The sequence below is a fragment of the Pipistrellus kuhlii genome, unplaced genomic scaffold (genome assembly GCF_014108245.1).
Source record: "Pipistrellus kuhlii isolate mPipKuh1 unplaced genomic scaffold, mPipKuh1.p scaffold_m20_p_48, whole genome shotgun sequence".
Lineage (NCBI taxonomy): Eukaryota > Metazoa > Chordata > Mammalia > Chiroptera > Vespertilionidae > Pipistrellus > Pipistrellus kuhlii.
The window spans coordinates 27,042-39,313 of NW_023425549.1; the positions used below are offsets into that span (position 1 = coordinate 27,042).

A 12,272-nucleotide genomic window follows, 5' to 3' on the forward strand; every position below is an offset into this window, starting at 1 on the left:
ACCAGCAAGGAGCTGGGCGACGGGGCCCCCGGGGGGGGGGGGGTGCCCCTGAGCCTTCGACCGCTGAGCGCGGGCAACGGAGCCAAGGCCGAGGGCTGCTTCCTGGGCGGCGCCAACCCCAGCAACAGGCTGAAGCAGCGCAGGAGCCTGCGGAGAACAAAGGGGTGCCACAGGCCAACCTGCTGAGCTCCCAGGACAAGGAGGAAGAAACCAAAGAAGTTCTCAATGTGAAGAAGTCAAGTGAGAGCAAAGGATAGTAAAATTACTTAAGAAAGAAAACAAAGAAGATCTTGAAAAATCAAAGACTAAGTCAGAACTCAACTTGCAGGCCAACATTGCAACATAAATGCGTTTAAAAAAAAAAAGGGACGGAATGTTGGAACAGCGGCGGCCAGGCCTGCAGTGGCCAGGCACAGGGCAGGGGCAGCCGGGCCCGGAGCAGCAACAGCCAGGCCCCAGAGCAGCAGCAGCCAGAACCAGAGCATCAACGGCCAGCACTGGAGCAGCCAGACCTCGGGCAGTGGCAGCCAGGCCTGAGGCGGAGGCGGCCAAGCCCAGGTTGGCCAGACCAGGAACACCCAGACCCCGAGTGGCCGGGCCCGGAGAAGCCGGGCCCAGAGCAGCTGGGTCGGGAGCAGCCAGGCCCAGAACAGCAGTAGCCAAGCCCGGAGCATCCAGGCCGGGAGCAGCCAGGCCCGGAGCAGCCAGGCTCAGTGCGGCTGGGCCCAGAGCAGCCAGGTCTGGTGCGGCCAGGCCCGGAGCAGCAGCTGCCAGGCTGGGAGCATCCAGGCCCGGAGCAGCCGGGCCCGGAGCAGCCGGGCCCAGAGCAGCCAGGTTGGGTGCGGCCAGGCCCAGAGCAGCGGTTCCCAGGCTGGGAGCATCCAGGCCCGGAGCAGCAGGGTCTGGTGCAGCCAGGCCCGGAGCAGCGGTTGCCAGGCTGGGAGCGGCCAGGCCTGGAGCAGCCGGGTCTAGTGCGGCCAGGCCCGGAGCAGCGGCTGCCAGGCTGGGAGAGGCCAGGCCCGGAGCGGCCGGGCCCGGAGCAGCCGGGCCCAGAGCAGCCAGGTCGGGTGCGGCCAGGCCCAGAGCAGCGGTTCCCAGGCTGGGAGCATCCAGGCCCGGAGCAGCAGGGTCTGGTGCAGCCAGGCCCGGAGCAGCGGTTGCCAGGCTGGGAGCGGCCAGGCCTGGAGCAGCCGGGTCTAGTGCGGCCAGGCCCGGAGCAGCGGCTGCCAGGCTGGGAGAGGCCAGGCCCGGAGCGGCCGGGCCCGGAGCAGCCGGGCCCAGAGCAGCCAGGTCGGGTGCGGCCAGGCCCGGAGCAGCAGCTGCCAGGCTGGGAGTGGCCAGGCCCGGAGCAGCGGCTGCCAGGCTGGGAGCGGCTAGGCCTGGAGAAGCCGGGCCCGGAGCAGTCGGGCCCAGAGCAGCCGGGTCGGGTGCGGCCAGGCCCGGAACAGCAGCAGCCAAGTCCAGAGCAACTAGGTCGGGAGTGGCAGTGACCAGACCCGGAGCAGCTGGTTGTGGAACGAACCAGAGCAACAGAGGCCAGGCCCGGAACAGCTCTCTCCTTGCCTGCCCCTGCCCCACGGCTGCCTCTCAGACATGGCTGGAAACTTTTGCGGGAACTTGAGGGTCTGCTGAATCAAGTGATGAAGGCTTAGATCTGGATGTGTTGAGTTAGTATAGCGCTGGGGTGTTGATCTGTGAGTGCCTTGGGTGGGGCCTGGATGAGGCTGGTTGACCTATTTGGAAATGTCTTTTGTGCGAAATGTATCATTGGGCATGTGGAGGTATTATTGATATGAGAAAATGCTAAGTAACTGATTTACTATCTGAAAAGGGATTTACTATCGGGGAAAGGGAGGGAGGAAGAGACTGAACATAAACTGTGCACCTATGGATGAGGACAATGGGGGATGGGGAGGGGGTGGAGGGTGAGGTGGGAACCTGGTGGAGTGGGGAAGAAATGAGGAACCTTTGTAATAATATGGACAATAAAGATTGATTTAAAAAATAAAAAATAAATAAAATAAAATAAAATATTTCACTAAGTTGGGAAGTTTTTTTTTTTAAATAAATCTTTATTGTTCAGATTATTACAAATGTTCCTCTTTCCCTCCCCCCCGCAATTGTTCCCATCCACCAGGTTCCCATCCCACCCTCTGCCCTTTCCCCACCCCCGCATTGTCCTCATCAATAGGTGCACAGTTTTTGTTCAAGCTCTTCCCGCACCCCCCACTTCCCTTTTCCCCGAGAATCATCAGTTCACTACCCTTCTATACCTCTGATTCTATTATATTCAACAGTTAATATTGTTCAGCAGGTTTTTTAATTCCCTTGGCTTTTAGTTTCACTTGTTGATAGTTACGTATGTGTTGATCATAATTTTTATCTTTATCTTCTTCCTCTTTCTAAAAAACCCCCTTCAGCAATTCATATAATTCTGGTTTGGCGGTGATGAACTCCTTTAGCTTTTTTTTATTTCTGAAGCTCTTTATCTGACCTTCGATTCTGAGTGATAGCTTTGCTGGGTAGAGTATTTTTGGCTGAAGGCTCTTGCTATTCATCACCTTGAATATTTCTTGCCATTCCCATCTGGCCTGCATGGTTTCTGTTGAGAAATCAGCTGACAATTGTATGGGTGCTCCTTTATAGGTAACTATCTGCTTTTCTCTTCCTGCTTTTAATATTCTCTCTTTGTCTTTTGCTCTTGGAATTTCAAAGATGATGTGTCTTGGTGTGGTCCTCTTTGGATTCCTTTTGTTTGGGGTTCTGTGTGCTTCCTGGACCTGTAAATCTATTTCTTTCACCGGGTGGGGGAAGTTTTCTGTCACTATTTCTTCCAGTATTCTTTCGGTATCTTGCTTTCTCTCTTCTTCTGGAACCCCCATAATTCTGATGTTGGTTCATTTGAAATTGTCCCAGAGGTTTCTTACACTATCTTCAACTTTCTGGATTCTCTTATCTTTTTGCTTCTGTGGAGGAGTGTCTTCTGGCTCTTTATGTTCCAAATCTTTGACCTGATTCTTGCTATCTTCCATTTTGTTTTTAGGACTCTGTATAATATTTTTTATTTCAGACAATATATTCTTTATTTCTAGTTGATCCCTTTTCATATCCTCATAGTTCTCGTATATTTTATCAGCCTTTTCTAGGAAATTCTTGAAAAACCTTATAACCATGGTTTTGAAATCTATATCCAGTCACTTCTTGTCCTCCATTTCTTTTGTTTGTAATCTGTTTTCTTGTCTCGGCATTTTCACAGCTTCCTTGGGTTGGTAGGGTGGCTTTGTGTGTTAAGGTGTTCTATATGGTTCATTGGGTCAGCCTCCCAGTTAACTGACCCACTGGACAATCTTGGTGTAGCCCTTTGTGGGCTGTGTGTGCAGACTTGTTGTTAAGCCTTGCTTATTGTTGGTATCACTGGGAAGCGTTGATCTCCAAGCCATTGAACCGCGTGTGTCCTGCAGGGCAGAGTGCAGGACGAGGCAGCCTGTAAGGAGGACAGCCACATTCTGGTTCTCCAACAAACCCAACTTCAGGTTTTTGTCCTGTTGTCTAATAGGCCCCCGATTTTTAGTCAAAGAATCACAGGGAAACCCTCTTCGAAGAGGCCCCAGTTAGCAGAGAGCGGATTGGGCACAGGGCTGCTCTGTGAGAAGCACACACAATGCACCAGCTGTGAGTTTGGAAAGCTAGAGATCACCTCGGAGCCCAGGACTGAGAGTGAGAGCTGGCCCAACCTACCCCTGGGCGACCGGGCACTGGAGGAACTCTGCCATCTCTCCTGTTCTTCCCCGAGACTATCCTCTTAACAAACATTTACTGAGTGCCTGCTGTGTGCCAGGCGCTATTCCAGGCTCTGGGGGTACAGATGTAAAGAAGAGAGGGAAAATCCCTGCACTCAGAGTGTTTACGTCCTCGGGGGACAACCTGAGTCCCAGACCTTCATAAAAGCAGGGGCGATGTTGTGTTGGCTCTAGCCCAGAGCCCAACACGATGCCTGGATAAGGCTCAGTCCGTGTTTTTTAGATAAACCACATCATACCTTTGGATTTGTATCCAATTTCTAGCACCCTCCCAGCATGCAATTTCCCTCTCCCAAGAAACTCTCAGTTCCCATGTGGAGGACTGTGTTATTTGGGGAACATGACTTCACCCCCAGCTCCACGGGGGGAACATGTGAACTAAGCTAAGCCAATCTATGTATTTCGTACCCCTGACTTCAGTGATTCGTTCAAGTATGTGCCTGTGGCCCAAGCCAGGCCAATCAAAGTGGAACTGAGGACCAAAATGCCTTTTCTCTGTCAGTGTAATGTAAAAATCTGGAACCACTGCAACTACTTTTTGCTACCGTGAAGAAAAAAAAATACTCTTAAGGATGAACCTACTCATCACCAAAATGGAGCCAGATCCCTCATGAAAGTGTGAAACTCTGGATCAGACCACACCTGAAATCCTTTCTATTGATGGACTTTTCAGTTATATGAGCCAATAAATTCTTATTGTTGCTTGACTAGAGGCCCAGTGCACAAGACTCATGCACTCCGGTGGGCAGGGGGTCCCTCAGCCAGGCCTGTGCCCTTTTGCAGTTTAGGAGCCCTCGGGGGATGTCCGACTGATGGCCTGCAGGGAGTGGGCCTAAGCAGGAATCAGACATCCTAGCACTACCATGGAGGCAGGCTGCTGCACTCACCAGCAGTCAGCCCGGCTTCTGGCTGAGTAGCACTCCCCCTGTGGGACACACCAACCACCAGGGGGCAGCTCCTGTGTTGAGCATCTGCCCCCTGGTGGCCAGTGCACATCATGGCAACCGGTCATTTCACCGTTCAGTCAATTTGCTTTTTATTATATAGGTTTCATTTTGAGTTAAATTTTATTTGCAACCAAAAGTATCCAAACTGATAGAGATATTAAGTCTTACATTGGAAGAATGTTCAATCTGACATATAACACAACCAACAGGTTCCAAAAACAGTCCAACACAAATGACAGAACAGGATGTGTAAGTCTACATGAGGTTTCACACACCCCAAAGAAAAAGCAGGAAACATCAAGGGTCTTGCTTAAACATATTGGATAGCTTTTGCTGACAAGTCTGGGTAAGAAGAGACAGTTCAACCCCCTAAGTGCCTTCTTAAAAACCTCTCAACAGTTCCCTATCACCAGCAGTTAAAAGCCAAACTCCTTAGCTCCTGACAAGTTAGTCCACAGATAACTTTCAGCTTTATGTCTAACCACTTAGAGCCCAAACGCACTGCATCAGTTACACGTCGCATACCCTATGTGGAGGCCAGCATCAAGAATGACTCCAATGATATTCCTCTCCAAATATTCATACCCTGGTGTAGCCACCTTCCTCACTAAACACGTCTGGCCTGTGTGACCAATAAAATACAGCAGAGCTGAAGGCCTGTCATTTCTAGGACTAGATTCTGAAAGGCTTTGCAGCTTCTGCCTCCTCCTTTGGAATACTCTCCCTGGAGGCTGGAGGAAGCCACTCAGCATGCTGCGAGGATGCTCAAGCTGGTGGAGAACTGCCCACCAGCAGCCGGAACCCCTCACCCTCCGAGTGAGTGAGCTGCTCTGGAAGCAGGTCCTTCAGCCCAAGTCAAGCCTTCAGGTGACGGTAGCCCCAGCTGACGTCTGACCTTGAGAGACACCTTGGGACTGCTCAGCCGCACCATCCCCAAATTCCTGACTCAGAGAACGCATGGGAGATAAGAAATAGTTATTGTTGGGCTTTGTTCATCTGAGTTTTTAAGCATAGACATCATTTTTTTAAATATATTTTATTGATTTTTTTACAGAGAGGAAGGGAGAGAGATAGATAGAAACGTCAATGAGAGAGAAACACCGACCAGTTGCCTCTTGCACACCCCCTACAGGGCATGTGCCCGCAACCAATGTACATGCCCTTAACCGGAATCGAACCTGGGACCTTTCAGTCCGCAGACCAATGCTCTACCACTGAGCCAAACAAGCTTCAGGGCTTCGGGCATAGATGTCATTTCTTAGCACAGTTTTAAGTTTACAGCAAACTTGAGGGGAAGATTCCCTATATACTTCCAACCTTCACAAAGCCCAGCTATTTTTAACCTTTTTCATCTTGTAAATACATAAACTAATTACTGAAATTTTGTGGCACACCAAAAAATTATTATATGTTTTGCTGATCTCATACAAAAAAAAAAAATAGGTATAATTTTTATTCATTCACACTAGGTGGCGATTGTGTTGGCTGTTATCATGTTTTTATCTGCCAATCTAAGAGAAAAGAGGTCAGGGCCAATATAATAGTAAGTATTGCAAGCTTTAAAAATTCTTGCGGCACACTGGTTGAAAATCACTGGCATAGCCTTTCCGATTATTAAGATCCTCCACCAGAGTGATATATTCACTGCCTTCATAGTTTTGCCTTTTCCAGCGCGTCATGTAGTTGGAATCATACAGTGTAGCTTCTTTTCAGACTAGCTTCTTTCACTTAGCAACATGCATTTAAGTTTCCACCATGCCACTTCAAGGTTTAATGACTCCCTTTCAGTACTGACTAATATTCTCTTGTCTGGATGGACCGTACTTTAACCATTTGCCTACTGAAGGATATCTTGGTTGCTTCCAATTTTGGCAACTCTGAATAAAGCTGCTATGAACATCCATGTGCGGGGTTTTGTGTGGGCATACTTTTCAGGCCCTTTGAGTAAATACCAAGGAGCTTAACTGCTGGATCACACAAGAAGAGTGTGTTTTGTTCTGTAAGAAACTGCCAAGCCATCTTCCAAAGTGGCTGCACCATTTTTGCATTTTCACTGGCAATGATTATTGTTGTTTTAAGTCGTTAAGTTGGGGGTAATTTGTTATGCAGTTTTAGATGACTAATACAGCCTACCGCTGAGCATGTCTAGAATGCCTCCTGCATCTGTGTGTAATCCTTAAGAACTCCTCATTGCTTTCCAAGTGCCACCTCAAGCTGTCACTTTTTCTGAGAAGCCTGCCCTGATTTCCTACTTAGACCCACAGCTTTATTAGAAATTCTCACACCCTGACCGCATTAAATGTGGAATCAGGTTATTTCTTCCATTATAGCCAATTGAAGGCAACAGTTTTCAATTATCCAAATGGGTAGGTATTCCCAAGACTGAGAATGGTACACGCCACATTAAATGTTGCTCGAATAAGTAAATAACTAAAGTTTCAGCTCTGGACAAGACAAAAAATGCCTCACTCTAGTCTGAGGAGCCAAGAAAGGGTGAGAAGGAAGGAAACAGTGGTGAGAATGGCCCAAGATGTCATTGCAGGACTCATCTTGCTCCAAGCTTTTTAGTTCACTTTGAAATCTTCTTCCCCTGGTCACAAAAATGTCTACAAAACCTGGATAAGCAGAAGTGGGTTGTTCCATTTTTGCTCTAACACAAAAACTTAACCTGCATGTAGAAAAGTGTAAAATCCATCGCAACAGAGAACTGGAGCAATAATGTGGCCAAAAGCTGAGTGCGAGGAGGGGCAGAGGCTGTATCTGACAGCACCTCTAGAGGAGGAAGGAACCATCTGGATTTGGACACGTCCTGCTCAGACAGAGCAAGAGGAAATGTGGCTTTAAAAGTTACACCAGTGAGGCTAGGAAACCCATGGGCTGGGGTCTTTCTCCAGAATCTTGACAATGAACATTATTTTGGGAGTAGAGAACAGAAAGGCCTCAGAGGTAAGGCACTGAGTCTAGAAACAAACAGGAATTTGAGGATAAATTGGACTGATGCCCAGTTAGAAACAGGAGGGAGAGGTGGATTTAGAAAGTAGTGTCAAAGAACTCAAAAAAAAAAAAAAAATCCAGAGGCTTTGCTAGAAGTAAATGGTAAAGTTATCCCAGGGTCTTAGAGTTTACAAACTGGAGACATGGCTAGGAAAACAAAACAAAACAAAACAAGAAGTGTTCCTAAACAGGAAGACAAGTTACGAATTCCTACAATAGAAAATGCATTCTTGTGCAAATGCGATTACTAACTCGGCATGATGTCGCAGAAGTGAGGGGAACCAGGTTTGCTGAAGTCATTGTGGTGATAGAAATGCTATTGGCCTCAGAAGCTAGTGAGCTGCTCCATTCTACCCGAGTACAATGTAAAAAATAAATTTAAAATGCATTCTTAAAAATAATCAGTCCTGCACTCTTAGTCCTAGAGGTGGTCCAGGATGGTTACCAGTCAGATGTCAGCCTGTCTAGATGATGGATGTCAGGTGGTCTAGAGCAATGATACCCAACCTCTCGGACCTCACAGACCACCAGTTGGTGACCTCTGGCCTAGAGGATGACCACCAGGAGGTCTGGATGATGAATGTATCAGGTGGATGTTAGGTGGCCTGGATTCGTGAGTCCTTTGGGGCGTAATCTGGAGTCTGTTGCACGTCCACATATTGACACACAATCAGCTGATGTATACCCAGGCCATGACACGGGTCTGGAAAGTTCAAGAGTTTAAGCTCCCGGGCTAGTTAGCACAAGAATAGAATCATTTCCTCCAACCTCAGCCTATTAGGTTTTAGTAATTTAGCAGCTTGATTTTATTTCTTCACACTTTCTTCAATAAAAATTGAGGACAGCCCTAACCAGTTTGGCTCAGTGGATAGAGTGTCGGCCTGCAGACTGAAAGGTCCCAGATTCGATTCTGGTCAAGGGCATGTACCTTGGTTGTGGCACATCCCCAGTAGTAGGTGTGCAGGAGGCAGCTGATCGATGTTTCTCTCTCATGGATGTTTCTAACTCTCTATCTCTCTCCCTTACTCTCTGTGAAAAAACAATAAAATATATATTTTTAAAGAATTGAGGATAAATTATGATTTAGCTATAGATGTGGGAATTAAGTGATTGATCTGAACAATACAACTAATAAGGAAGCATTAGTAGATATATGTCAAAGATTAACTTCCTAAATATATGTTTTATTCGTTTCAGGAAGGAAGGTAGAAGGGGAGAAAGAGAGAAACATCCATGATGAGAGAGAATCATTGATTGGCTACCTCCTGCATCCTCTCAACTGGGGATTGAGCCCATAACCTCTGTATGTGCCCTGACCTGGAGTTGAACCCTGACCTCCTGGTTCATAGGTCAATCCTCAAACACTGATCCATGCATGCTGGGCAAAAATTAACTTTTAAAAATGGAATATAGAGAACTGTGGAGGATCCAAGATGGCTACACAGGTAAACACCTAACTGCAGCTGCACACAACAATTTCAATAAAATACAACTAAAATATAAAATGGACATTACCCAGAACTACAGGAAAGTTGACTGACTGGAAATTCTACAACGAGAAGGAAAGAGAAAACCAGAAGGAAATCAGAGGAGCTGTAAAAGCCTAAGGTACGGAGACACGCTGTGCATACGGAGAGGAGGGGGCGGCTGAGTGCCTGGCTGGCAGCGGGTAGGAGATAAAAGCTCCGGATTGTGCCAAATCCCAGACCCAACAGCGAGGAACCCCAGTTCTAGGCCAGACCCTGGGAACCCAGGCTCAACCAGAGGGAGCCTGGGCTGTGAGGCGGAATCCCAGGGGAGCGGCGAAAGGCATAGCCCCGGAGTCACGTACATTGCACGCAGAGGATGGACTGTTGACTCGGCTGCTAGATTGCCCTGGCGGGAAGGAGACAAAAGCTCCGGACTGTGCTGAGCCCCAGTTCCGACTGCTCTGAACCCCAGTTCTAGGCCAGACCCCAGGGACCCAGGCTCATACAGAGGGAGCTTGGGCTGTAAGGCAGAACCCCAGGGGAGCAGTGAAAGGAGGTCCCAGAGGCACACACATTGCTCACAGAGAATGGACAGTTGGCTGTGCCGCAGGATTGCCCTGGAGAGAAGGAGACAAAAGCTCCAGACTGCTCTGAACCCCTCTTCCAATCCCACTTCCAACTGAACTGAACCCCAGTTCTGAGCTCATTGGGGGAAAGACTAAACTGTTTCGTAGCAGGCGAAACTCGAGGGCACCTCACTCTCAGAGGTGCTTGCAGCGAGTACCAAAGGACCCTGAGGAACACTGAGACTCAGGAGCCGCATAGGACATAGCTGACAGAAACCAAGGCTGTAGGCTCCACCCTGAAACTCCACCCCATACAAGCAGAACACAGAGACTTTTAAGGCTACCAACTCAGGGAAACTATGAAAACGCCGAGACAAGGAAATAGATCACAAACAAGAGTATTGATTGGAGGAGAAACCAAGATGGCGGAGTGGGTGAGCAGCTGGTGAGCCGCTCCCACAATAATTTGAAGATTGAAACTAGTATGAGGGACATCTATCATCCAGGACCACAGGAGGGAGGTACTGGGTGATTGATAGTCAGCAATTAACGTGATGGTGGGAACAGTGAGGGACCGATGGGGCTCTTGGAATGTGACCAGCTGGAGAAATGGAAGAATGGCGGGCCTGGAGCTGTCAGGCCCAGAGCAGCCAATCCTGGAGCAGCCAGGCCTGGAGCAGCCAGGCCCAGAGCAGCAGCAGCCAGGCCCAAAGCAGCCAGGCCCGGAGCAACCAAGCCTGGAGCAGCCAGGCCCAAAGCAGCCAGGCCCAGAGCAGCCAGGCCTGGAGCAACCAGGCCTGGAGCAGCCATGCCCGGAGCAGCAGCATCCAGGCCCGGAGCTGCCAGGCCCGGAGCAACCAGACCTGGAGCAGCCAATCCCGGAGCAGCCAGGCCTGGAGCAGCCAGACCCAGAGCAGCAGCAGCCAGGCCCAAAGCAGCCAGGCCCAGAGCAGCAGCAGCCAGGCCCAGAGCAGCCAGGCCCGGAGTGTTGTGGGGTCGAACCCTTGGTTCAAAATGAAAGGAAAGAAGTAGCAATGCAGCCAATTCGGGTACCAGAGTGTTAGGTCCATCATCATAATGGACTCAGAGAAGCTCCTGTGTCCCTTCACCCAGAAGGACTGAGAGTCGCCCAGACGACAGCAAAGTGGGAGAAGAAAATTGAAGGCTACACAAGGGACTGAGGTGCCAACATGGAGTCATCTGAAGAAATTAAAGCCTGAAGTGGAAGCTACTTCTTTAATCATGTTCCTGTTCATGCTAGCATCTGTTAGCTTCCAGTCTTCTGCAAAGTCTTGTGCAGCAAATCCAAGGACTCTGAGTAAATCTACACCAGCAACAAAAGAGACTCATTTAGTAGCTAAAAATAATAATATGTCCATAATTCTGATTTCTCATATTGTAGTTTTGCATTGGCATTGTTGTTATTGTTTAATAGCCAGAGTTTTGCTCTTGACATTCAAATTTTGAAAATAGCATGTATGTGGTTTAGTTTTTGCATTGGCATTGTTTGCAATTGTTTTTAATTTTAGAGCCCTATTATTGATGTTTAAATTTTATTTTAATTAGTAAAAAAGGGTGAGATGTAGAGAGCCGCCTGAGAAGGCACATGGAAATTCTTTTAATTCTTATCAGCTGAGCCCGAGGGCACTGGCAGAATCGTCTTATCAGTGCTGATTTCTTAATCCATGTGCTTGAAATGAGAAAGAAATCGGACCTGGACTCACCCAGGTCTCGATATGCTAAATCTTGTACCAAAAAACAGGGAGCTTACCCAGATTTTGGTTAATAGGATCTGGGCACACCCGAAACTCCTTTTGACCTGAAACTCCCCTTTGGAAGCCAATAAAAAAAATTAAATGAAAAAAACACCAAGGGAATTAAAAAACCTGATGAACAATATTAACTGTTGAATATAATAGAATCAGAGGTATGGAAGGGGAGTGGACTGATGATTCACAGGGAAAAGAGGAGTGGGTGGTGAGGGAAGAGAATAAACATAAACTGTGCACCTATGGATGAGGACAAGGGGGGGTGGGGAAAGGGCAGAGGGTGAGGTAGGAACCTGGTGGAGGGGGGAAAATGAGAAACTTTTGTAATAATATGAACAATAAAGGTTTATTAAAAATAAAAAATAAAAATAGAATGTAGTTTCTTTGAGAATTAAAACATGTTTTACAAAAGCAGTTTTAATTTTATACCACAAAAGAACAGAAATGATACATGCCATATTCTCTGGTCATGATACATTGAGGTAAAAAATAGAAAATACCATAAATACAACAAAAATGTTTAATTTTTCTTTTTAATATATTTTTATTTATTTCAGAGAGACATGGAGAAGGAGAGACAGAAACATCAATGATGAGAGAGAATCATTGATCGGCTGCCTCCTGCATGCCCCCTGCTACGGATCAAGCCCACAACCCAGGCATGTGTCCTTCACCAGAATCAAACCCGGACCCTTCAATCCACAGGCTGACACTCTATCCACTGAGC

The 12,272-nt window shown here is 47.9% G+C and overlaps 1 non-coding gene across 1 annotated transcript; it reads left to right on the forward strand.

The window, feature by feature from the left end:
- The first annotated feature begins 7,973 nt into the window (after positions 1 to 7,973).
- On the forward strand, positions 7,974 to 8,107 carry LOC118704961. The gene has a single exon (XR_004983561.1). It is a non-coding gene; the product is annotated as a small nucleolar RNA SNORA66 (small nucleolar RNA).
- The last annotated feature ends 4,165 nt before the right edge of the window (positions 8,108 to 12,272 follow it).